Source organism: Loxodonta africana, chromosome 4, assembly GCF_030014295.1.
Source record: "Loxodonta africana isolate mLoxAfr1 chromosome 4, mLoxAfr1.hap2, whole genome shotgun sequence".
NCBI lineage: Eukaryota > Metazoa > Chordata > Mammalia > Proboscidea > Elephantidae > Loxodonta > Loxodonta africana.
In genome coordinates, this window is record NC_087345.1 from 122,871,792 (window position 1) to 122,899,758 (window position 27,967).

Sequence of the window (27,967 nt, forward strand, 5' to 3'; positions counted from 1 at the left end):
CCACGAATTGTGCCCCAGGACTCGGGGCACTGTAACCTGTGTGCCCTCTCTGCCCGGGCCTCAACTCTTGCCCGGAGGCGAACCTTTCCACACGCTCTATTCCTCTGCCCGCGTAAATTGGCTGCTAGTCTGTGCTGCTAGGGCACTTCTGGAAACCTGTTGGTGGCTCTAGACCCTTGGTCCGACTTTGATCGCGGATCGCGGCCTGGATACCTTGGCGCGGCGCCCCGCCTTCTTTCCCGCCTACCGGATTCTGCTGCCGTTTCGCGGCCAGCTTTGGGGTCGACCAGATGCGCGGCAGCTCGGCTGTCCGCAAGGCCCGGAAAGTGGAGTTCGCTCTGGGCCGCGCAGCGCGCGCTCGCTCGTGCCTCACGGGCACACTGGGCATGCGCAGCGCGGCTGGCTTTGGCCGCTAGCGGACGAGCGGGCGGGCAGGTTCAGACTTCACAGGCATCGGCGGACGAGGCGGTCTCGCCAGGCGCGAGGCCCGGACGGTGCTCTCTCTGAAGATCTCTGCAGCGGGACGCGGAGAGAGCTCGCAGCTCGAGGAGGAGCGGGAGGGCGCGGTCCAGGTCGGGAGCTTTTCCTGCCCGCCGCCTCCCTCTCCTGGGCTCGCGGCCCCTCGCGGGGGAAAGCCGCGGCCCCGTGGGCGGAACCGAGGTAAGAGTCCCTCCGCGACCGGCGCCCGCCGGGGTCCGGCGGCTTTAATTCCTCCCGGATTTAAAAAGTCCGCCTTTGTGTGCTGGCATCGGAGCAGTGCCAGGCGCCGCGTCCGCCTTCATTCACTTCGACTGCTTTCAACTGGTGTTGGGAGCCAGGTGTGCGAGGGCGCTGCTACCGGAGCGCGTCGGCGCGGCTGGTCCTGGCGCCGCGGAGCCGGTACCGACCCGTGCCCGCCGCCCTCCGCTCCCGGAGCCGGGGAAGGGTGGGCAGGGAAAATCCGGTGTCTCTGCCATGTTTCCTAGTAACCTGAGCTGCCGCAGATACACCTGCGCTTGTCCGGACGGTGGGGCGACTACAGACCGAGTGTTCTTCTCGCGGCTGATTGTCTTGGACTTGGCGTTCGAGAGCCGCTCTGCCCAGCCCACTCCCCCTCCTTCCGCCTCCGCCAGTTGAGGGGTCTTTTCAAAGCAGCCCTTTGGGACAAGGTCCCACGTTTGTTCACTCCCTCAAATTAAGGTAGCTCATTCTTTTTGAATAGTCATTTAATAATTCCTGTTGACTTTTTTTCATAGCCAGCTCCACTTTACTCACTTACCATTTGACTTTTGGGAAGACGGCCTGGTGTCATTACCAGCTAATGCCTTTGGAATGGTTGCACCACTCGTTAGACCCAGCTCTCTCCTTGGATGCTAACTCTTTTTACTTTCTTTTCAGGGCTTACCTGTATGCAAAATCTCGTCACTCACTGATTGCTCAGTTCCTTTGCAGTGTTTCTAAAATGGTTCGTTTCCCGTAGTGCACCGTAGTACTGCTGGCATGTTTTTGGGGACAGGACGCCTTGGTGTCAGTATTTCAAATCTGTAGACATCTACAGCGGTGGAGAATTAGGGCTCGGAATCCTGCTTTACAAATTGCCTTTCAGTGACGTGTTGATGCTTTTCTTTAAAAAGTTTTAGCTCTTGTCTGGGATAATAAGGGTTGAATAGGTAAAATAGCTAATGTCTTAGGATAAGAGCCCAGAAAAACTTAGTTTCAGATGTGTTGTATCAGGTGAATAGTTTTGGCTTTGTCTTTTTAGAGAGAGAGGAAAATTAGGATTCCGGGAAGGCTTCTTTGTGTGAAAAAATCCAAAGTAACTGTTGCGCGTTGCTTCTAATTTATTTCAGTTGAAAGGACGCCGTTCTTCTATAGCTCCTTCGGTTTTGGAAAGTGCGCTAGTGATTTAGTGTGGTAGTGAGTCCATTTAAAGTCAGTGTCATCCTCTCCTATATACATATTCTATCTGGGGCTGGCTTTTTCTAGACATATTGGTATAGTTCTTAAGTTGCCTGAGTGGAAAATTTTTGGTCATGGAATCACACCTTTACTTAAAATTTGAAAATTAAAACATTTTATAGACTCTCCACATAAAGAGTAGAGTAAAATGTATTACAAATGTAATAATCGTTTCTCAAATGCTTTAATGCAAAATGCACAGATTAAAATTTTTAAAAATTTCACAAGGCATTCACTTTACAACAGAAAAAAAAAGGAAAGGAAGATTTGTTTTTAATCTACTAAGATAACCACTGTACCCAATATTTTGTACCTTCTGTTTGTAATTTGGAAACGCTGGTGGTGTAGTGGTTAAGTGCTACTGCTGCTAACCAAAGGGTCGGCTGTTCGAATGCGCCAGGTGCTCCTTGGAAACTCTATGGGGCAGTTCTACTCTGTCCTATAGGGTTGCTATAAGTCGGAATCAACTCGAGGACACTGGTTTGGGTTTGTAATTTATTTTCCGCTTTCCAGTGTCGTTGAATGCCATTATATGATAATGTTCAGCCTTTTATAGTGGGGAATATTTTAAGTGAAATTGTATTTAGGATGCCATTTCTTTAAATTGATTTATTCCCTTTTGTTCCCTATCAGTACACCTAATATATAATTTTGAACACTGCTTTATTTTTGAGCAAATGTAAAGATTTCATTAATTTTTTATGTCTAGCTTTTTTCTGCTTTCAAGTTTTTATCTATGCTGATTGACATTACTTATCAGTCCTTTTTTTCCCCATGCTGTAACTGACATAGGCTTGCTACTCCCTGTTTTTAGCCTTTTTATTTGATACTTTTCAAATCCTAGTCCTTTTCTTTTTTCTCACTGTACTACATACCCTTTCACCCACTACTTTTTAATCTTCTCCCAACTCTCCTCTTTTCTTCGTTTGCTGGTACTGAATTCTGCAGAAGCTCACTAGGACCATGGTATGTGACAGAAAATATAGTTACTATCATATGTGTGTGTATATAATAACTTCTCAGATTCTCTTGTTAGGAATTTAAAGTTCTGTTGGGTATTTTAGCGCCAATTTGATTTATATAAAATTTAAGTTAGCTTCTCTGAGTTGTATTAAGCGTATTTGGCAGTTATTTGGATCATCACAAAACAACCAAAGTTAATGATAGGTTACAAGCTTTCAGACATCTGCAATGGTATGTAAGGACAAAAAATGGAACTTTAAAGTACTCTGGCTGCAGTACATCTCTTCTGGGAATTACTGCATGAAATTGTTTGCAGCTGTTAGTGATTGAAAATATTTTCTTAAGAAAAATTCTGTAATGGAATAGTTACAAACACTTTAAGTTGAATATATGCAAGGAAAGTGTTAATATTCTTCAGTGCTTCACTACAACCTCAGTGCTTTTCTAGATGCATTCCTAAATGTAGTTTTCTTAATAGGCTTTATTCTTTAAGAGCTTTAGATTTACAGAAAAATCGCTAAAGTAGTACAGAGAGCTCCTATATACCACCATTGCCCAGGTTTCCCTCTTATTAACATTGTACATTAGTATTATATGTTTGTTACAATTAATGAACCAGTATTAGTAGATTATTATTAACTAAGAAGTCCTTGAGTGGTGCAGATGTTTAATATGTTTGCCTGCAAGCCTAAAGATTGGAAATTCGTGTCTATCCAGAGGCTCCTGGGAAGAAGGCCTGGCAATCTACTTCTGAAAAATCAGCCATTAAAAATCCTGTGGAGCACAGTTCTACTCTGACACACAAGGGGTCACAATGAGCTGGAATTGACTTGATGGCAACTGGTTTGGTTTTATTATTGACTAAAGCCTAGGCTTTATTTGGATTTCCTTACTTTTTATCTGATGCCCTTTTCCCCTTCCAGGATTCCATCCAGGATACCACATTACATTTAGGCTCCTCTTGGCTGTAACAGGAAACCCTTGTGGCGTAGTGTTTAAGTGCTACAGCTGCTAACCAAAGGGTCGGCAGTTCAAATCCGCTAGGCGCTCCTTCGAAACTCTATGGGGCAGTTCTACTCTGTCCTATAGGGTCGCTGTAGGTTGCTATGAGTTGGAATAGACTCAACGGCGCTGGGTTTGTTTTTTTGTTTTGGTATTTAGCTGTAAGACTTTGTTAGACTTTACTTGTTTTTGATGACTTTGACAGTTTTGAGAAGTACTGGTCAGGTATTTTATAAAATGTACTTCCATTGGGATTTGCCTGTGTTTTCTCATGAGTAGGCTGGGGTTATGGGTGTTTAGAAGGAAGATCATGGAGATAAAATGCTGTTTTCATCACATCATATCAGTATATAATTTGTGAGTATTGGTGTTGATCTTGAACACTTGGCTGAGGTAGTGTTTGCCAAGTTTCTCCACTCTTTTTGTTCCCTATTGCCATGCTGTACTTCTTGAACCCAAAAACCAAACCCATTGCTGTCGAGTCGATTCTCACTCATAGTGACCCTATAGGACAGAGTAGAACTGCCCCATAGAGTTTCCAAGGAGCGCCTAGTGGATTCGAACTGCCTTCCTTTTGGTTAGCAGCTGTAGCACTTAACCACTGCACCACCAGGGTTTCCATACTTCTTGAAGGAAGCCACTTTTGGGAGCCCACACTTAAGGAGTTGAGAATTATGCCCCCTTCTTTGAAGACAAAAGAGCTCTGGTGTCGCAGTGGTTGTTAAAGTGCTTGGGTGCTAACTGAAATGGTGGTGGTTCAGACCCACCAGCTGCCCTGTGGAGAAAGATGTGGCGGTCTGCTTCCATAAAGATTTACAGCCTTGGAAACCCTATGGGGCAGTTCTACTCTGACCTGTAGGGTCGCTGTGAGTCAGAATTGACTTGATGGCAGTAGATTTTCTTGAGAACAGAGTATCTACATAAATTATTTGGAATTTTTCTGCATGGGAGATTTGTCTCTTCTCCCCCATTTATTTATTTAGTCATTTATATTGGTGTGGACTAGTAGATATTTATTTTATACTTTGGGTTATAATTCATTACTTCTTTGTTTTGTTGCTCAAATTGTTCTAACTTTGGCCGTTGAGAGTTCTTTCAGTTGGCTCATGTACCCTATTAACTACCCCCATCAGTGTGAGGCTCTTTTTTTTTTTTTTTTTAAAGCACTTCCTTACTTTCTGATACTACACGATGCTCCAGGCTCCCCTTATATATCTCCTGCTCCAGCAGTCTTAGAGTCAGCCATTTCTCTAAGTAATCTGGTTCCTTTTCTTGGAGAATGGTATTAGAAACCAAGATCTGGGTGCTAGGCATGCTTCTTGCTACTCGTGTCACTGTTTCTAGGCCCTCTCGTATGACAGAGCAAGAAAATACATGTGTGTATACTTAACTGGACCAATAAACAACATCGTGATAAATGGAGAAAAAAATTGAAATTCATGATTTCGTTCTACTTGGATCAACAGCGCCCGTGGAAGGAGCAGTCAGGAAATCAAATAACATATTACATTGGGCAAATGTGCTGCAAATGACGTCTTTAAAGTTTTAAAAACCGAAGATGTCATTTTGATGACTAAAGTGCATCTGACCCAAACTATGGTCTTTTCAATTGCCTCATAAACATGCAAAAGCTAGAAAATGAAAAAGGAAGACAGAAGAATTGAAGCATTCAAATTGTGGTGTTGGGGAAGAATATTGAATAACCCATGCACTGCCAGAAGAACAAACAAAATCTTAGAAGAAATACAACCAGAATGGTTTTTAGAAGTGAGAATGGTGAGATTTCTGCTTGCTTCCTTTGGACACATCATCAGGGAAGAACAATTGCTAGAAAAGGACATCATGTTTGGTAAAGTAGTTGGTCAGTGAAAACAAGGGAAATCCTCAATGAGATGGCTTGACACAAAGCCACATTGATGGACTCAAACATACCAATGATTATGAAAATGATCAGGACTGGACAACGTTTCATTCCATATACATCAGGTCACTATGGGTCAGAGCTGACTTGAGGGCTACTGACAACAACATACTCGCATGTGCATGTACACGTACATATAAATGTTTCTATATGTAACCATGTGCATCTGTATTAAGCTAAATATGGTTTCATACTGATGTCTCTAATTCTAATTCTTTACTATCTGGGTCATTCTAGACTCTTCCCCACTCTTATCTGTAAATTCTCCAACAGTGAAAGACCTAGCTCCCACCATCCGCCATCCACTTAATTGTTGAGCATAGTAGTATGGGAATTACTAACCCACACCTCCATGGGAATCAGTGTTGTCAGTTAAGAGTAGAATGCTCATGTGCAGCTCCTTTTGCCTTTAGTCCTACAGACTATACTCATTTCCACTTATTTACCTCAGCACCTTTTCCCCTCATTCACTTTAGCGGGGTTGTTCCATACGCTTGTAATACAGTTAAATTCTTTTGTCTTAATCTACATTCCATCCTGGAGCCCTGAATGATTTTTTCTAAAAAATTGCATACATTGAGGTTTACTCTTTTTGCTGTGGAGTTCTGTGGGTATGACAAATGCATAATGTATCCAACACTATAGTATCATACAGAATAGTTTTACCATGCTAAAAATCGCATGTTTCACCTCTTCATTCTGAGCGCTGTGTCCTCCTGGCAGCAACCGTTCGTTTTCTGTCTCTCTAGTTTTGCTTTTTCCAGATGTTACATAATTAGAATCCTATAGCTTTTTCAGACTGGCTTCTTTCACTCAGTAATATGCATTTAAGGTTTATCCATGTCTTTTTGTGATAACTCATTTCTTTTTTTCACTCAGTAATATTCCATTGCCTGGGAGTACTACAGTTTGTCCATTCACTTATTGAAGGACACCTTGGTTGCATCCAGTTTTTTGCAATTATGAATGAAGCTCTTATAAACATTCTTGTGTCGGTTTTTTGTGGACTTAAGTTTAAACTCACTTGGGTAAATAATTAGGTATTGTTGGAGTGTATGGTAAGATTATGTTTAGCTTTGTAAGAAACTGCCAGACTGCTTCCAAATAGGCTGCACCATTTTGCATCCCACCAGCAAGGACTGAAGAATGTTCTTGTTATTCCACATTCTTGTCAGCATTTGATATTCTCAAGTTTTTAAAGTGAATTTTAGCCATTCTGATAAATGTGTGGTGGTATCTTATTGCTGTTTTAATTTATCATCCCCAAATGACAGCTTAGGAAACCCTGGTGGTGTAGTGGTTAAGTGCTACGGCTGGTAGCCAAAAGGTTGGCAGTTCAGATCCACCAGGTGCTCCGTGGAAACTCTATGGGGCAGTTCTACCCTGTCCTGTAGGGTCGCTATGAGTTGGAATCGACTTGACGGCAACGGGTTTTGTTTTTTTTTTTAATGACAGCTTATGTTGAGCGTCTTTTCAGGTGTTTATTTGCCACCCGTATATCTTTTTTGGTGAGGTCTGTTTAGATCGTTTGCCTATTTTGTAGTTCATTTATTTGTTTTCTTATTGTTGAGTTTAAAAAATTTTTTGTATGTTTTGGATACAAATGTTTTATTAGGTATGTGCTTTGCAGATATTTTCTCCCAGTTGTGGTTTATCTTTTTATTCTCTTAACATGTCTTTCTTAGGTCAGATGTTCCTAATTTTAATAACGTCCAAGTTATCAACTTCATGGATTGGATTTTAGTATTGTATATAAAAATTGGTTGCCAAACCCAAGCCCCCCAAGATTTTCTTCTGTATTTTTCCTAGAAGTTTTATAGTTTTGCATTTTGTATTTACGTCTGTGATCATTTTAATTTATGTGAAAGGCATACAGTCCATGTCTACATTCATTTTTTTGCAAATGGATGTTCTGTTGTTCCAGCACCAACTAAATGCATTTTTAAAGCCCAAATAGATTACACATTAGATTTAGAACTGAAAATATTTTTACTTGATTTTCGCATGCTCTTCAAAATTGCTTAAAAGAGAGAATGGAAAAATGATTTGGAAACTAAAATGTGTGCTGAGATTGGTTCCGACACATTGTATGTAATTCATTCCCTCTTCCTCACTAACTCAGATTCTTTTTTGTGGAAAATGGAATTGTCAGTATAGAGTAACATCTATCAGTCCCTTTAGGTATGACAGATATGAAACACTAAAGTTTTATTTTCCACAAAATGGATCTAAAATAAGGGATTTGCAGGGTATGTGGTTAGCTATGAGTTGGAATCGACTTGACAGCAACAGGTTTTTTTTTTTAATGGTTAGACAGATGAGGTGTGCAGCATCTAGAATCCTGAGACATAACTGTATGGTCTTGAATCTTATCTGGTTCCACTCTTCTTGCCAAAAGTGGCTTTTTTCAAGTAACTTACTTTTGGTAAACACTTTGCGTTATTGAGGTCACAAATATTATGTAAATTTAGAACCACAACCCCCAAGAAGCATCTAGAGAGATCTGACATAATAATAATAGGTTTCCACTGTTGAGCAACATCTGTGTGGCAGGTGGTATATACATTATCTCCTTGAATCCTTAAAAGAGCCCTTTAAGGCTGGTCACTTTATCATATTATATAGATAGGAAATAGGCTCAGAAAGATAGAGGCTTGTCTGTTGTCCACAAGGGGAAGAAGGAACAGAGTTGAGATGGGTACCTTGATTTTTCTGACTCTAAAACCCATGCTATTTGCATATGACTGTTCTGCCTATCATAAAAGAAAAAGGGCAAGAATAGTATCGGAGTGTTGTATGGTTTTATTCTTTAACACTGTACACTACTTAAATGGTGCTGAGCTAGACAGGAATGGCTCAAAAGAGTATGTATTCAAGATCCATGGAGATTCTTTGAACTTTTTTCTGGTCACTGATCATCAAGGCATGCATCCCACTGATTGGAGGTTTGTGCTGTGGGAACATGTTTCAAGGAATGAGATTCTTTTAAAGAAAGTAAATTGTGAGGGATTTAGAAAAATAAAACAAGTAATGGTTGCATTACCAGTTGTTTGCCTCCCTTCCTCACTGAATTATAAGTTTCTCAAGAGCAGGGAACTGAGTTTCATTATCTTTAAATTCCCTGTAGTGTTTAAGTGTAGCACACGATACACACTCATGAGATGTTTGTTGAATAAAATTAGTACTTACTACCGTACTTTTACAGTATACAGGCTAGAAAGAGGATGAGTTTTTCCTCACACAGGAAGTTGGACATTATTAATTTCATTTTTCATTCATTCATCATTTATCGAGCATCTGTTGAATATCTGTTCTGTGCCAGACACTGGGAATACAAAGATGGGTAAGACAGGATCTCCACCTTCTGTCATCAGAAGACCCAGAGAATAGAGGCAGTCAGGCAGCCATTTCAGTACAGTGTGGTGCTAAGAAAACAACAAAAACAAAAACCAAACACAGTGCTGTCGAGTCGATTCCGACTCATAGCGACCCTATAGGACAGAGTAGAACTGCCTCATAGAGTTTCCAAGGAGCGCCTAGTGGATTGAAATTGCGGACCCTTTGGTTAGCAGCCGTAGCACTTAACCACTACGCCACCAGGGCTTCCGGTGCTAAGAGAAGTATATATTAAAGAACAAAGCAAAACAAAACAAACCAAAAAAGCCAAAGTGCTTTGAAATCAGAGATGTTTTACCCGCCTTAGTTTTCTTTTCTGACTAGTAGAATTGATAACAGTACTTACGTAAAATAGTTGTTAGTAGAGGATTGGGGGGGAATATATATATATCTCGAAAACTCTTTGGAGTGCAGTTCTATTCTGACACACATGGGGTCACCATGAATCGAAATCAACTCTACAGCAAATATATATGTGTGTGTGTGTGTGTATATACACACACACACACACACATATACACACACACAATTTCAAAAGTGGTTGACTCAAATCTCTTTTGAAAGAAGTACAGCCAGAAAGCTCCTTAGAAGCAAGGATGGTAAGACATCATCTCACAAACTTTGGACATGTTATCAGGAGGGACTAGTCCCTGGAGAAGGACATCATGCTTGATAAAGTAGAGGGTCAGTGAAAATGAGGAAGACCCTCAAGGAGATGGATTGACACAGCGGCTGCAAAAAAACGGGCTCAAGCCTAACAATGATTGTGAGGATGGCACGGGACCAGGCAGTGTTTTGTTCTGTTATATGTCAAGTTGCTGTGAGTCAGATTGGACTCGATGGCACTTTAACAACAGTACGCCCCCCTACCAAACCCACTGCCATCAGTTTGTTTCTGACTCATAGCAAGTGCATAGGGTTTCTGAGGCTGTAAATCTGTACGGAAGGAGACTGCCACATCTTTCTCCCATGGAGCCACTGGTGGTTTCAAACTACAGACTTTTCAGATAGCAGTCAGTTATCTAAACCACTGCGCCACCAGGGCTCGTTAACAATACATCAGCACATAGTAAAAGGGAGAAGCTCTTTGTTGCTGAGGAAGTAAAAACCAGAAGGTTGTATTTGCGTGTCTTATAGGGTGATATTTTTTTCAGCCAGGGATTCGAATATGAGGTGGGGCTCTAGGGCATTCTAGACAGAAGGATGAATATATCTGACATGCATAGAAAAGGTGGGCATGATGGGAGTGGTGGGAAATTATGCAGGTTCCGGTATATAGAGACTATAGAATGATGAGAAAGAACTGAATATCTAGTTGTTTTTCATTTTTATAAGTAATAATACAGTACAGTATTAATTATATTGTAGTAGGAGAAAATAAAGACACCAAACCTGTTTAAGAATTGTGTGAATTGTCTCTTCCAATCATATTTCTAAATACCACCCTTTTTGTAGTGGATAAAGTCTTGTGTTCTTTTTCAGCTCTGTGATACTCAAGTGATTACATGAGACTTAAAAAAGGAGAGTTGCTTTTTTTTTTTTTTAACCTAAATTAGAGGTCGTATCTCAGTCTGTTCTTTTATTCAGTAGCATAACAACACAGGAATGTAACATACCACGAAGGCAGGATCTAGTCCCATTTGAGCCAGTTCAGAATCTGAGCCAGGAACAGTTTCTGAACAGAACCTGGGAATGTGCTAAAATTATTTGTTAAATGGATGAATTGTGTACTTGTTAAGGAGGCTAGAGTTCTACTGTTGAGAAGTTGTGTTTTGAATGTAAGAGTGGGATAAAAAAGGAAAAAAAATAGGGAATAAAAGAAGATAATGAAAGAGAAGTTTGTATTTGAGGGGAAAAACATTGTTAAAAACTGTAATTGAAAGCTGTTGATATAAACTGCATTTTATTTAGAACCATTTGAATATCGCCTCTTAAATATTCTGTTGTTGAAATAAATGCATATTAAGATATTTGTTGGTTTAATGCGACAATAGAAAGTTTCTGGTGTCTGAAATACAATGTTTATCACCGTTAAACACTCAGTGTGGTTTTTCTGATTCTAATATTTGTAACTTTCTATAACGTTGTAATTATTTATAATAGTTTTCATTAGAAAACAAAATGTTTAAAAAATTAAGTGACAAAGCTAAGCCATAAAAAAAAGGTGTGAAATTCATCACTTCTGAAAAGACACTGAATACAATTTATTTAATTTTCTACAATCATTTTGACATGGAGGTTGATGATAATTTTAGACTTGAATGTACAATAGGATGGTTTTAAGTACCCTGACTTAAAATTTAAAGTTGTGTGTGATAGTAGAAAGGGATGGTACATTTTAACTGCTTAGTTAGTGAAAGTTGGTCACATTTTAAGATCTTACTTTTTGGGGGGCCAGGATTTCTTGAAATTCGGTTTGTGATAACTTGGTAAATTAATAATTGTTTTCTACCAGGATGTGCAAACTCTGCATTTAATTGTTTCTTTCATGTATGGAAGAAAATAGAACACTATTAAATTTATTTAGACTTCCCTTTTTTTTTCTTCCCCATAAAAGCATGCTCAGCTTGTTTGTGTGTATGTTTGTTTGCAAGTAATCTCCAGCATCTCTTTCCAGTGTGTTTTCAAAACTGTTTTATGACAAACTGCATCTATTTTGAGGCGCCCTGGTGGCACAGTGGTTTAGTGCTCAGCTGCTAACCGAAAGGTTGATGGTTCGAACCTACCAGTCACTCTGCAGGAGAAAGCTGTGGCAGCATGCTTCTGTAAAGATATACAGCCTTGGAAACCCTATAGGGCAGTTCTACTCTGTCCTGTACAGTCGCTATGAGTCGGAATTGACTAGACGGCAGGGGGTTGGGAGGCTGGGAATATATTTTGGTATTAAAAATGTTACATTTTAATCTAGGATTGTTGATATAGAAACTTCATTTTTAGGTTGAGTTGTCTTTATTTTAGTGTGTTTATATTATCAGAAATTCTGGTGTATAGTCTGTTTATTTTCAGTACATGGTCCTACAAAGTGCAGTGTTATATATTTTTTTGCATCTTGGGATCATTTTAGTCAAGAGAGAACATTAATTTGTTGGTGGTTCTTTTATTTAGCTGTTCTGTGGACCTTGTTAGATTCTGAATAATTTAAAAGCAATGGAATTCTTTCTGTGATAAATATCTAATCGTTGAGCCAAATCTTGTAGCATTATTCACATGATACTCATGTATGTAAAGGTGTAGCATTAATATGTAAGACAGAAAAATGTGGTAAAGTAGTTGTTGTTAGGCATTGGAGGAAGATGGCCCTCTGAGAATTTTAGTGTGTATTAATTCATAAATTTGTTTAAAGCCTTATCACTTCTGCTTTTAAATGGATAATCCATGATAGCTAAGCCTGAACAACAATGATTAAAGAATAATGTGAAGAATTATAACTTCACTTACATTTAGGTATGATCAGTTCTAAATTTTGGTATACTAGAATATTTGTTTTTTTTGTAGGATTATAGAATAAATTATGTAAAGCATCATTTTTTCTTTTTATGTTATTTTAATTTTCATTATGTTTCTTATCCAGACTGTTGAAACAGAAAGTTCCAGCACCAGTTACTACAAAACATCCAGTGCCCTTGACTGTTCTACATTTTTTTAACTTTATCTTAAGACTTGCTACTTTCCATGGTCTCATGTAGAAAACAGTCCTATAAAAATCTTAAAACTGATAAATGACAATGTGGGCTTTCCCTTGCCACCCGTTCTCTACTCAGTTCCCTCCTTTTGCTTTCCTCCATCCTGTAGCCCAATCTCTGGTGCCTTTTCAGTCCTTAGATAACTTTAGATGAAGAGTGTATCTTTTTCATAGCTTCGATATCTTTCCAATTACTATTCTTACTCTTTCTCACTGCCTGATAAGAACTCAGTCATGGAGAGAGAAGACTAAATAAAAGAGACATTCATGGTAGTTGTGACAGTGAAGGTTTAAGCTGCTAGAGCATTTGAAACAAAGGGGTGATTGAAGCACTCACTACCTTCATCTTAGTTGTATAGTAAGTAAATTATTTTAGAAATAGTTAAATCTCATTATGAAGATAATGAAATCTTGTCCAGGATAAATACATAAACAGCACTTAATTTTAACTGAACTGTGTCTTACTCTGTTCAATATTTATACTAATTAGATGGTTTTGTATATATATTAGGATACATGTTTGGTGAAATGAGTTTTTTTATGTGGCCTTTTGCTTTGGTTGTTTGGGAAAACAGCTTAAGGGGTTTTCTTCCCCTAAGCTCTGAGGAGTTGGTTATCTTTGCCTTAGTTTTCTGCCCCAGAGGGTTTGCTACTTTTGTCCAGGTTGATTGACATTTCCTGGGTAAGCTGTAAACAGCTTGGTTTTGATACTTTTTATTTGGTCCTGGGCTGCAGCCTGCCCTGTGATTGGTATGCACCTTGCAGGAATTGGTCAATAGATTATGCAAATGAGGTGAATTGTAGCCTAGCCATGCCTCCTTTGCCAATGAAGGGTCTGTGGCCTATTGAGGGGATCGGTCAGTTTGTGGCCCTTACTATGTGTGTGTGTGTATGTATATGTGTGTGTGTGTGTGTGTGTGTGTATATATGTGTGTGTGTATATATATATGCAGCCAGCCCCACAGAGGTTAGCAGACAGAAAGAAGCAAGAACAGAAGTAACGGGAAGAAAATCAGACAGAAAGAAGCAAGAACAGAAGTAGCAGGAAGAAAGTCAGACAGAAAGAAGCAAGAACAGAAGTGACGGGAAGAAAATCAGACAGAAAGAAGCAAGAACAGAAGTAGCAGGAAGAAAGTCAGACAGAAAGAAGCAAGAAGAAAACCATCAGGAAGAAAGAAGAGAAGAAGCAGAGAGAAAGGAGACAAGAAACCACTTCAAAGAGTTGCAACACTGGTCAAAGACTCTTAACACTAAGACTGTGAGAGGCCCGGAAGGAGCCCAGGAGCGAACTGGTGGTGACAGGCCTGGAAGGGGCCTAGTGGCAGAGCCTGTGGTGATAGATGGCAGGGCCAAGAGGAGCCTGTCCTTAGGGGCTGAGAGGAGGCCTGCAAGGTGGAGAGGAGCTGAGAGAGCTGTCCTGCACTGAAGAAGGGAGATTCTGCCTGCATGCTTTTTGATCCTTATTCCTGAGTTGTAGCCTGTTGATTCTGATCCCAAATTGTACCCTGTTCCTTAATAAACCACTTAACTCTTAAGTATGGTCTGTGAGTTCTATGTGGCTATTGCAAAGGATTAATAAACCCAGAAGAGAAGTAGAGAGTGCTGCGGGAGGGACAGCTGGTATCAGAATTAGTAAAAGGCTAGAGAGTAGAGGTGTGGCTGATCCCTACCTCACAGGGATGGATCAGCCTTCGGCTGGTCTTGATTCGTATTATCCCCCCTGAGGTTAGACTGGTTAAGGTGATGCAGCTATTACTATTATTCTCACCATTTCACAACATGTCGCTAATTATTTTTTGTTTTTTTAGGAGCCCTTTAATACTGTAGAGAAATTTAGAATTTGGATTCAAATATATCTCAGGTGAAATCATGTAATGTAAAAATAATTTTATATGAACTACTCCATGGCATTGTCAAAGGCCTTCAAAGAGGAATGAAGGTCTCTTCATCTTACCTCCATGGCATTGTCAAAGGCCTTCAAAGAGGAATGAAAGTCTCTTCATCTTACCTCCAAGGCTTCCCCCACTTCCCGCCCCCACCTCTCACCTGAGTTGTTACCTATACAATTACCATTTTATCTCAGCCAGGCAGTTAGTAGAATAGTTCAAGGCTTATATTGGGACCTGTCACTGGACTACAGAATAGAAAGACCTGAATGTATGGGATGATTTAATCTAATTCCTACCAATTATATTTTGTGTTACATATATGGTTTTCAAAGGCATTTATAAGACCAAACTATTATTGTTTGAAAACATGAAATTTTAAATAAGATTCCAAACTCATAAAGTGGTAAAATGAAAGGAAAAAAACTAATGGTGGTAGAATTGGGTAAAGAAATAATTTGTCAGTAACAAAAGTAGAAACACTAAAATTTTCACTAACCTATAGCCATTTTTACCATCCCTGTGCTGTTCATGAGCTACATATAGGGACCTTTGATTTTATGCTATAAGGAACAATGTATTATTTGATGTAAGTATATGTTAAATGTTTATTCAATAAAGTAAACGGCCTTGAGTTTCTATCCTTGCAGGATTTAACAGCTAACATTGACTCTATTAGTCTGATGTGGACATTAATTAAATTTTGGATACTGGGTATAATAAATGCTTGCTGACCTGTGGAGGTGGATTTAGGTCTATGTTAGTTCCTGAGCAAATGTGAACTGGGGAGAAGCTTTTATAGATGAGGTGCGAATCTAAGCCTGCTGGATTTTTCTCTCTCTTCCAAAAGACAGGAGTTTGTTCAGTTTTGCAGGAGCTCTTGAGAATATGGCTTAATTTTTAAGGCCAGAGAAACTTATTTAGCCAGGAGTGTATTATTGTTATTATTATTTTCTGGAAGAGTTTTTAAAAACTTGTAGCTGGGATCATTTCAGCTTCTTCTTCCTTTTTAATTACTCTTGTTAAGTTTTTGTAACTGCTGTCAACCACAGCAATCACTGGAAAGGATAATACCGGGACAAAAATTTCTTTTAAAAGTAAAAATTGTAGCAGAGAAACGTGTAATCAAATACATACTGAATACAATAAAATACATGTTGAATTGTACTTTTTATGTGAAGGTGACTTTTGTTGTCGTGGAGACAGACCTTGTTTGATCCATTTCAACTTTTTCCTGTGATCCTTCTTGTGAAGTTCATATGCGAGATAGTCATATGAGATTACAGGTTTGGCTAAACAATTAGCAGGTCCATTGGCTTAATTCAACCTCGTCTGGTTTCTTGATCTAATAGTCCTAGACATATCCAGCTTGTTTAATAGAAAACCATTTTGTTTAAGTTAGTGAAATTTATCTCTTAATAAATATTGGTAAGTGCCTATTAACTACTCGGAGCTCTGGTGACACAGTGGTTAAGAGCTCGGCTGCTAACCAAAATGTTGGCAGTTTGAATCCACCACCTGCTCCTGGGAAACTCTGTGGGCAGTTCTGCTGTATCCTGTAGGGTCCCTGTGAGTCAGAATAGACTCGACGGCAATAAGCGTGTGGTGCATTAATTACTAAGGAGGCCTGGTGGCATGGTGGTTAAGCGCTGGGCTGCAAACCTAAAGATCATTGTTTCCAACCCACTAGCATCTCTGTGGGAGAAGAGACGTGGCCATCTGATCCTGTAAATATTACAGTCTAGGAAACCCTATGGGACAGTTCTGCTCTGTCATATAGGGTTGCTATGGTTTGGAATTGACTTGACGGCACACGACAACAACACGTTACCTGCTAGTCATATTACTAAATAATGAAAATATTGTAATTAATAAGACAGACAATGTTTCTATCCTTATCGAGCACACCATATCAGAATCTTAAAGTAGGAACTTGAAAGAAGCATCAGACTCTAGGTAAATGGTTAAAAATGTAGAAACTAAAAAATAAACTTTCTGGGTTCTCTGTAATTTCTAAAAGGGTGAAGATATCCACATTTTTATTATATTTTTCTACATGTGCTGATATTGTGAATTTATAAAATATGTATATTTCCAAATTATGTATGATTTGACAATAATTCTAAAAAGGAACATTTGGTATTTAGATGCAGCTTTGGGAAAAATTATAGTATATCAGTACTCTCTTTGAAAAATTTTCAACTACTGATGTCAGTTTAACATTAGATGAGACAAGTGAGATTTACATTATTTTTATACACACTATTCAGTATTTTTGCCTGGAAACTTTTAGGAATGAAAAAGCCATTATTCATAAAATGAAGTCATACTAAAGACTTCAGACTAATTGTAAAGTATTAAATGTTTTTTTGTGTATATGTATATATATAACATTTAATAGATGGAGAAAATTATGTTATCGTGAATTTAGACAACTTTAAGATCGCCACATGAAGCAACATTGCTTTTGTGTTTTACTTTCAAGAAAAAAAAAATGTGAACTCCTCCTTTAGGGAAGCCAAGCACTTTCTAACACACCTCTCAAATTACACACCGTTCAGATGATCCTCGCAGTGTGTTTGGCTCATGTGTTTCTGGTTAGGTACTATGAATGAAAGATTCATAACTATCTATTTCGGAAAACTTCTTCCTTATTTGCATTACAGACAGCTTAGTTGTTTGACAGAAGGAGCAGTACTTGCTTATAAATCCTAAGTTAGCATGTATGGGTTGGGCTATGATTGGCGGTGAACTTTTAAGAAAATACATCTGTTCACAAAGTTCTAGATAAATAATTATTTATTGAATCACTGAGTACTGTGTTGGCTATCGACAGATCAAAGTACTCCAGTCTTCACACAATCTTAGTGATTTGGACCAGATGTTTTTATTGCTGTTGTAGAAAGCCTGGCTAAGCTTTCCCTTATCTTGCCTGTTGTATAGTGTATGACAGGATCACAGGGAGGAGGAAGCCAAACAAACTTGCCGGACAGATAGTTGGAGTCCACGGAGTCCTTGCAGCAACCTTGTAACCTAATTATCCAAGCTCTGTCTACCTAACTGAAGAGTTATAGCTAGCTGTATACTCTGAACTTAAGTAACATCAGGCTTCTCTATAAGGGAGAGGACAGGAGGAAAGGATAGATACGTAAATCTGTCTCAGGAGTTTTGCCAGATTCATAAGATAGAAGAACTTTTGTTCTAAAAGAAATCTTAATTCGCTATTTTCACATTTTGGTTATTCTGTCTTATGTGTGTCTCAAACAAATCATTTACCAGAGAATCCTTTTTTTAAAAAAATTGATGGCATACTAAAAATTATTTTTGATGACTTTTTTTTAAAAAAAAGAAAATGATAGTGTTTGCACATATTCTTAAGATATTGTGGAATCATTTCCATACATTTCTTCTGCATAAATTAGTTTATGCTTTTCTAGTAGCAGTTGTTCAACTGTCAAAATAAAATGAGGCTGTTTTTCACTCATTCAACAAATACTCATGAATACATACAATTGATTATGTTTATTAAAGTCACATAAGATTTCCAGCCTTTGTTATAAATTTTATAAATTGCTATTGCAGATGAGAAGAAATGTTAAGTACCAGTATGAATCACTTTTGTTTGGCCAGTCACTGACTTCTAATTGTCATCTTGCCTCTGTTCTGTATATACCTGCTGGATGTGGATAGGAACTTCTTTCCTCTTCCCATGGTATATAATTCATGTCTTACATTATGTTGAAATGTGTTGTGTCAAAAATTATTTTCTGGAATGATGAAACTGACAGACTGTGTTAGCTAGACTTAACATAATATCCTTTCTAATGAATACTTGTACTTAGAATACTAACTTGGTCTACCACATCATGTCTCTCTTTCCTGCCCCAACAGCTTCTTTTGCCTCTCCAGCTGAAGGGACTGGTAAATCCAGTTTTAAAATATTTCATGCGTCTCCTTTTAACAGTTAATTAGTTCCATGCTTATCTTTCCTACCAACTATATCAGGGTGGAAACCCTGGTGGCGTAGTGGTTAAGTGGTTAAGTGCTATGGCTGCCAACCCGAAAGATCGGTGGTTGGAACCCACCAGGCGCTCCTTGGAAACTCTGTGGGGCAGTTCTGCTCTGTCTCTAGGGTCGCTATGAGTCGGAATTGACTCGATGGCAATGTTCTTTTTTTTTATATCAAGGTATCCCCATTAATTCTCTTTCTTCCTCTGAGGATGCTTACGGTTCCTGTGGCTTCAATGAATAAATGCTGATAATGTTTTTTGGTGCTACCAGAAACCAGCCTTGCTGCTGTTGAGTCAATTCCGACTCATAGTGACCCTATAGAGCTGCCCCACAGGGTTTCCAAGGAGTGGCTGGTGGATTCGAACTGCCAGACTTTTGGTTAGTAGACATAGCTCTTAACCACTGTGCCACCAGGGCTTCTTTTTGGTGCTGCCCGAAGCCCAGTGCCATCGAGCCAATTCAGATTCATAGTGACTCTATAGGGCAGAGTAGAACAGCCTCACAGAGTTTCCAAGGAGCGCCTGGCAGATTCGAACTGCCGACCCTTTGGTTAGCAGCCGTAGCACTTAACTACTACACCACCAGGGTTTCCCCTGCCTTTTTGGGGCCAGTGAGGTAAAATTGTAAGGTAGGCCCACTTTGTCTGTGGTAACATTACATTTACCTTTTTTGTCTTCCATATTTTATACCATAGGTGCTTCAGGATTGTCCTCCACCTACCCAGGACATGTCATTGTTACCATTCCCTCTACCCTTGTGAAATTAACCATTCAAGTTGTATCTGGCTAGAGAGCCTATGCTTTATAAATAAAATGGTGGGACTGGGCCAGTATGGAAAGTTTAAAAATTGAACCTTTGATTTCTTGCCACTGTCTTTCATAACCCTCCTCCTTCTTAAAAAAAAAGACCTACAGTACTTTCCAGTGAAGATCAGTACCTAATCGAAACACCTATCTGGAGGCAACTTATTTTGTAACCTCAGTTATTTTAGATGTAAGAAAAAAATAATATCTGAGCAATCAAAATAGACAATAAAGAATCTTGAAATATAGGAAGTATGAAGATTTAGAGATTGTATAGTCTAGCTATTTTATTTTACTGATGAAGAAAGTAAAACTAACACAGGTCAAGTGATTTGTGCTGAGAGACACAACTAATTTATTGTAGAGCTAGTCCTCATATCTGGGTATTATTGTCATATGTGTTGTCATATGTCTGACGGTATCTTGAAATGGATTGAAGAGTAATTATATGACTTACAATACTGAACTGCTATTATTTATTTGTATACCTCACGGCTTTTGTGTGCTGTTGAGTAAATTCTGACTCATAGCGACCCTATAGGACAGAATAGAACTGACTCATAGGGTTTCCTAGGCTGCAATCTTTATGGGAGCAGGTTGCTGGGTCTTTCCTCTTGGGGAGCCACTGGAGGGTTCAAACCGCTGACCTTTCGGTTAACAGACGAGTGCTTTAACCATTGTACCATCAGGGCCCCTTTATACCTCATTAGAGCTACATATAAATTTTTTAAAAACTAATACTGTGTTTTTGGTAAAAGTTTACACAGCAAATTAGGTTCCTATTTGATTATTCTATACAAATTGCTCTGTGACGTTAGTTATATGTTTCACAGTGTGTTAACGTTGCCTTTAGTTGCATTCTGGTTGTTCCTTCTTAAACATATAAATTTTTGAAAAATGGGAACTATTTTTTCCCCTAATCTTTTTGTCCAGTGCCAAAATTAGGGCCTGGTTTATGGTAAAGACTCTGTAAATGTATTTATTGAGTAATAAAGGAAAAGTCTTATGCTTGAAATACATTTTCTCAAAGCATTCTAAAAAATATTTAAGTTCTCAACTGAGCTGTCAGAAGTTTATGTAATCCTCAATAGAGCTGAATTATAGTGACTATAGTTTTCTATTTTCAAGGATTTTAAAATTCTGAGAACCTGGGGTACATATCCTACCCCTGTGCTACCAAAACTCCTCGAATAAAATTCTCCCTAGCATTTCTTAAGCATTTAACCAGTCTGCTTCTTTTCTCCATGATAGGGGTTTCTATATTTACTTTCTCTTTGCTTGATTCAGGGGTAGAAGAACTTCTGCTTCCCTTGCCAAAAGGAGATACTATTTTCTGTATGATAAAGTAATTAAATGGGTTTATCTCACTTCAGTTATTCCAATCTTAAATTCTGTTTATGCTATTTAAGTTTTTGTGTTGTGTGAATCCTTTTTTTTTTTTAGTATCATAACTATTCCCCAAAGTTTCTAATGTGCTAATAGATTCATTTCTCAGGTCATTACTAAAGTGATGTGGCTGAAATTCAACTAAATTAGAGATAATGATAAAATATTCTCAAATTAAAGCAAGAAAGGAAAAAAGCATGAAGGAAGAAAAGTTTACTTGGCCATGTTTCGTGAGATAGTTTTGCTCTTTCCAGTAACAAAATGTTATTTTGGGTTGCTTGGGTTAGGACTCACACTTTAGTATCCAAACGTGAAATTCCCTCTAGAGTGGGATACACAATTCTCTAGAGAGCATAGCTCTTCCAACTGAGAGTGCTAACCCTCTGCTGCTTCCAGCCCTCACTTTGCGTTTGGTGAAAGCTTCCTCTTACACTCAGTGGCTTAATGCCTAGAGTTCGAAAGGAAAGTTATGATCAGATGACACTTGAGTTTTATGTTTCCTTTGTCTCTTGGATGACTTCCATATGACAGGCATGTTTTCTCCAATTCACTTCCAGAGGCTTTAAAAAAAAAAAAAGGAAAAACTGAAGGAAACTTGGGATAATATTTTTGGTATCTCATTTGAGTTCATGATTAAATTATACAAACTATTTTTTTTCTTTTGTATTTTGAAATTAACTCTCAATACTGCCACAAAAAATCCTTTAGATTGAGTTAGCTTCAGAAGTAGTTCAGTTCCAGGGAGAATTTCTAGCCGAATAAAAGAACACATCTTTGACTCCTTCTCCTTTACCTGCCGTATCCAATCTGTTGTCAAGTCCTGTTGATTTCACATTAAAGCTATCCCTTGCCTTTGCTTCTTCCGCTCAGCTTTCACCATTATTGGGTCATATCACAATTTTTTTAAACTATTGCCTCCTAAATGGTCTCTAAATCTGCTTCTGTCCTACTTCATTTCATTCTAATTATTATTTACAAATTATCCTTGCTGAAGCCAAGCTCAGATCGTGTAAGTCTACTTCTTAAGAAACTACCAACAGAAGAAAATTCATTTTAGACTTTTGCAACCTAGTCACTTCCTTTCATTTAAACCTTTACCCCACTTCTCCTGTTCCTATAAATGACTAATTAGCCCCCTGCATACTTCAGCTTTCTAATTTCTTTGTCTTTGGTATCTCTTCTCTTTACTTGGAATATCTCTTGGCCTTATCTGCATTTGCAAATCTAATCTATCATTTGAGATAGAGTTCATCTGCCATCATGGGATAATCTTTGTGTTCTCTGATATCCACCCTCTCTCCCTAGTACATTTTCTCAGGATCTCTTTGGCATGTATTTCTGTCGTGTACCATAATTTATCTCTGTGTTTCAGCTACCAGATACTAAGTTTCTCCAGACTTCTCCATATCTGATTTTGCTTTTGTACAGGCCATAAAGCCTAGAGTGGTGCATTTGTGTGTGGTAGAAGCTCAATACCTGTCTGCTAAATGATGAAATAAATGAATCTTTGTCTTGTATATTTTGTCATGAGATTTGTGCCAATAACAACTCAACTTGCAGTCTGAAAAGAAAAAGTATTATACTGGCCACAGCTTTGGCTGAGCCTCAGTTTGAAATACTGTGAAAAAGTTTAATCATGGAGACAATCATAGTGTAGTCTGTTATTTGGAATAAAACCTTCTGGCAAACATGCCTGTTTTTCAAGTTCTTGGTGTCTTAAATGTGGGCTATGATTATTCCCTTTAGCATCTCACAGATTTAATAAGTAAACCATTGTTACAACTTACTCCAGGATGAAACTGAACTCTTGAAATAAAAAGCCAACAGTGGTGAGAATATTTAGACTTCACACTTTTCCTTTTCTAGTCATCCCCATGATTAGAGTTTAATTGTCTAGGTTTGTGTAAAAAACCTGTCTATGAGTAAGACAATGAGATCTTTCTGATACTTTCATTAACCAAATCCTCATGAAAAGGGCCCCAAAAGCCATGCTTTAGTGTAATATTTTTACCAAACTCCATTATAAGCATGAATATTTTGCTAGGATGAATAATGCTACCCATTCTTCTTCTGGGTTTTTCTAATTTATTTTGTGGAGTTTTCTTTGGTAAAGTGAATATGATTCACTATTGGTCATTGAGGTAATATTTATTAGGTGATTTTTCTCAACCTAGATTTTTATAATGAATAAAACTCAAAATATGAATATTGCAAATGTGGCAGTGAAACCATCGTGGGCAATGTTCAGCTGCTAAGAATAAAACAAGTATAACTAAAGGATTCTGGTGTCTGCTAGCATCAGACAGAGTGGAAGATATGGTTAGTGTTTAGAGATGTTCACTGGGGAGAAGTTCGGTAGAATCATGAATATTCTCATGATGTGGAATAATTTTATGGAGATTAAACCATAAATGCATTTTATATGTTAAAGTCTTAAGACGTGTTTAATTTCCAGATATTGTACTTAAGGTACATCTGTGAAAAATATTTACAATCATTTTATTCTAATGTTTTGCCAACAATAGTGTTTTACAGTCTGAACTTTTGAAAGTTGATAAATAATTGTAATGTTGTTTTGCTTATTTTACTTAGAATTTTCTGAAGTTCTCTTAAGTATTACCAAGAAACTGTATTTCAGTTATTTTTTCCTTGTTCTTATATTTATACACCAAGTGTAGTGTTTACTTTAATGAGAGAGTCTGCTGATAAAACTTAGGGAAGTAGAATTGCTGTTTTGTGTTAATGAAGGAAGAATGCCATGTAACATTTGCCTGATTTTATCTATTTTGTATGCTTTTTGTTAAGTGCACATCAGTTTCTTTTGTCAACATTTTTCTATAGAAAGAGAACTGCCCTTTTCTTTGGAGTTAGTTTGTGCAGTCCTGGTTACTGAAACATAAAGTGAGATCTTAGTGGGGTGATAAGAAGAGAGATTAGATTTAAACTGGGGACACATGGAAGAGGAAGGGGGATATTTCTTCACAGAAAATTAAAAAAATATAAGAGAAACCTATGCTACTGTAATAATGGAGCAGTTGTAGTTGTACCCTTAATTTTATTTTTAAAATGCCTGTGTAATTTTAATGTCATCTATAAAATGCTAAAAGTATGGTCTGATTAAAATAGGATATATCTAAGAAATGGTCCTTTTAGGTTTTTTTTCCCCCACACTGATTCAAAAGGTGTAAAAACCTAGAAAACCCACAGAGAGTGCTAGACCTTCACCTTTTGTCTTTATTCCCTATCGTGTTGTGTTTTTCCTGGTATTATTGTTAGAATGATTTCATGAGGCAAGCATCAATGTCATTTAATGTTAGCCATCCACCTTTTTTTTTTACCCCCCGTATGGTTATGTGTGGATAGCCAAGGCATCGCTATAATGGAAGGAGATTATATTTGCTTCAGATTTAACATTGTAAAAAACTCCTTTTTTTTCCTTTTGAAAAAAGTGGCTTCTGATTCTGTTACTTAAAGTGTCAAGAGCCCAACTTTTGAAGTGGTATTCTCATTAATTAATAGTTGGTGAATACCGTGTACACCATTTTGTGTAACTTGCTGTGAAATATACCCTATTGCTTCTGCTTTTAAAATTCCTAGGAAATTCCCAATCTTCCCTTTATCCAATACTATTCAGCAGTTAATTGGATAATCCAGAACAATATTGAATTACTTGAACATCTGTAGGACTCCTTCTACTGCTAATATTCTGTGAGTATTTGATTTTAATTTAGGTTATTTCTCAATTATAATGGAAGAGTAACATGATTCTCATTTTTAAGGTAATACTTAAGTATCATCCTAAATTGAGAAGAAAACTTTATTTGTAAAACAACAATCAAAAATATCTAGCTTTTATTCTCTGGGGAAAGACGATTCTATAATGTATTTTTTCACTTGAAATGTTGTTTAAGAAATCCTGCTGAGAAGATAGATTTTCAGACAACTTAAAACTGGCAAATGGAAATTTTGACAGGTATTCCTTGAAGGAGAGCTGTAGCTACCAACCATTCCCTTATAACAATCTGTTCATTAGAGTAAGTAAGACATAGCACAGTTTTAAACAAATATTTAGTGTTGGGGAACGTGGGTGAGTATAAACCTTGTTTATATATTGTATTGGAAAAATAGGGCATTTAGTTGACTATTATGGAGAACAGAGAAAGAGAAACTAGCAATGTTAGTAATAAAGTACCTTTTTATGAACTAAGACTGAACTTATACTGTGAACTTTTGTATCTACCATTCAGTAGTATGTTCCTGTAGGAGGGTTTCATTTTTACTACTTCTCTCTGTGTTTAATGGCTTTGTTTTGTGTGCAGCCTACTGCTTTAGAACAGAAAGTGTTGAAATAAATTTTACAGCCAAAAAATTGGCAAAAAATACCATTGGTAAGCAATATTCACCAGACCTCAGTAAGAACTAACCTGTTCCTGTGAAATTAGTTGGTGAAAAAAGTAGGACCAAATCTCTTGGTTCTATTTATATTTCATTTTCTAAACTTCTCATTAGCCTGGGTATATTTTAAACAGTATTATTTTGGTTCTCCTTAACCACTTTTTTTTTTTTTTTTGGTGCAAATACAAGGAGCAATCATAAAACCTCTTGTTCTTTACTAACCTGCCCACAGAATGTTAGCTGCTGTAATTTTTCTCCTTCCTCGTCACTATTATCATAGTCATTGTTGTCAACATGTATATTTAAAGATCACAGATTGCAGTTTGACTGGCCTGTAGAATTTGTGAGAAGTTTAAATCTAAGAATCTTGTGTTTAAAGTTAGAGCAAATGTTATCGATAGTTTTAGAATTTAAGACTAATTACTTTTGGTAGCAAAGATCAAACGATTTTGGCTTATTTCGGAGTTAAGTTAGAGGAATCAAATTTGAATGACATGAGGGTCTTATTTTACATGCCTAAGACTGTGTGAAAATTTCATATTCCTTTTAATTTGAAGGACACGAACTACAAGGGATTCTTTTTTCACAGTAGCAAGAAATATACTTGGAAGATAAATACTTTTTGTATGCTATCATAAAGAATTATGGGGAAATAAATGGAGGAAGTTTGGGGTAGGTATGAAATGAGTCTGGAATTTGTGACTTTGAATTCCCAAATTCTGGCACTGGTATTATGGTATGGAAGAGCTGCATTAAAATCCCATAATCAGCTGAGATGGACTGGAGAAATGAGGATGCCATGTAGGATGTGCTTGTATCATCTTGTGAGTTAATCTTGCTTCTAGTTTTGCCATCTAGCTGAGAGCAGCATAATCCCTGTACAAATAGTTTAAAGTTGAAGATCTGAGTCTGTTCCATTAAGGAACAGAGGCCCCTTGTTGTGAAGCCAGCACAGTCACTGTGGCACAGGGTAGTAAATTGCCTTGCATGTCAACTCCGCCCCAGCCTGTTATTTTCATGCCCTAAAGATCCATTGTTGGGAGACTAGGGCAACAGTCAAGGGTATTTCTGCTTTAATCTGCACAGTCTCTCCGTTTAGTTTGGAATTGATCCAGATATGCCATCCTTTTAGTGTTGTTAAAGGATGTCTTGTTTCATTACCTTGCTTTGTTTTTATCACCAATTTGGAAAGTTTAGCATTTGCACCTAGTCAGATATCACTATTAATCATTAGCATACACACCCACTTTTCCTTCTATTCAGGTCTAAGTATCACTCTCTCTTCTTGGAAAACAACAACTTTCCTTACTTATTTTAAAATATAAGCCTTAAATCAAAAACATCTAACCATAATTTTATAGTGAAAACACAATTGGAATTCTGTTTTTCCCCTGAAATTTAAAAGAAACTGTGAGAATTGTTTTGCCTGGCGGACTTGAACTGCCGACCATTTGGTTAGCAGCCGTAGCACTTAGCTGCTACGCCACCAGGTTTTCCTTTTTAGTATATAAAGATTTAATTTGCTAGTGCTGGTATTTTTCTTACTGGGTAAATATGAATGCAATAGACCTTCATTGTAAATTGTCTTTATTGCATAAAATCAGCTATGTGTTGAATCAAGATCAAGATTGTAGAAATATAGATAATTGCTACGTTAAAAGCATGATATAACTTTGGCGAGAAATTACTCTATTTCCCAATCAAATGAACAGATGTTCCTTTAATCATTTAATCAAAACATGTTTATTGTAGGCCATTTTGGCATGTCATAGCACCGTGTAGGTTACTGTGAAATCCAAAAGAACACATAGGGGATATAAAGTACCAAGTCATAAAATATTTTGAAACATAGCTAATTTTAATAATACAGTTTATATAAGAAGTATAATAAGTATTAGAGAAGAAAGATGATTTAATTCTAACATGTTTTTATTAAGAAAATTTAAACCTATGGAAAAGTTGAATGAATAGTATAATGAACACCCAGATACTCTTCATCTAAATTCATCAGTTGTTAACCTTTCAGTATATTTGAATTCATTCTCATCTTTTTCTCTCTCTCTGTGTGTGTATATGTGTATGTGTGTGTATATATATATACATACACATATATATGGAGCCCTGATGGTACAGTGGTGAAGAACTTGGCTGTTAACCAAAAGGTTAGCAGTTTGAATACACAAGCTGCTCCTTGGAAACCCTGTGGGGGCAGTTCTGCTCTGTCCTGTAGGAAGGGTCACTGTAAGTCAAAATTGAGTCCACGGCAGTGAGTTTGTTTTTTTTATACACATACATGAATGTATGTATGTATACTTAGGTTCTCTCCCTCTCTCTTTCTATGTGTATATGTACACGCATATACACTGTTTTCCCTGAAGAACAAGGACATTCTCCTGCATAACCACTATACCATTTTTATACTTAAATATTTTATCAGTGATTCAAACCTATCATCAGCTATATAGTTCATTTTCAAATTTCTCCAGTTGTACTAAAATTGCGTTGCATAGTTTTTTTGTTTGTTAGAATTGGGATCTAATCAAGCAGCATGCATTGCATTTGGTTGTTCTGTCTCTTCAGGAAA

General features: G+C 37.7%; 1 protein-coding gene across 3 annotated transcripts in view; it reads left to right on the plus strand.

Moving 5' to 3' along the window:
* Window positions 1-530: 530 nt before the first annotated feature.
* Window positions 531-27,967, plus strand: part of EPS8 (EGFR pathway substrate 8, signaling adaptor) — a 211,714-nt gene continuing 184,277 nt past the window's right edge. Inside the window, exon 1 of one of the 3 annotated variants that reach the window (XM_064284543.1) lies at window positions 531-660. The gene's annotated coding sequence lies outside the window, so the exon portion shown is untranslated. The remainder of the gene's footprint in view (window positions 661-27,967) is intronic. The other 2 variants (XM_023554656.2, XM_064284542.1) reach the window with 2 other exon arrangements.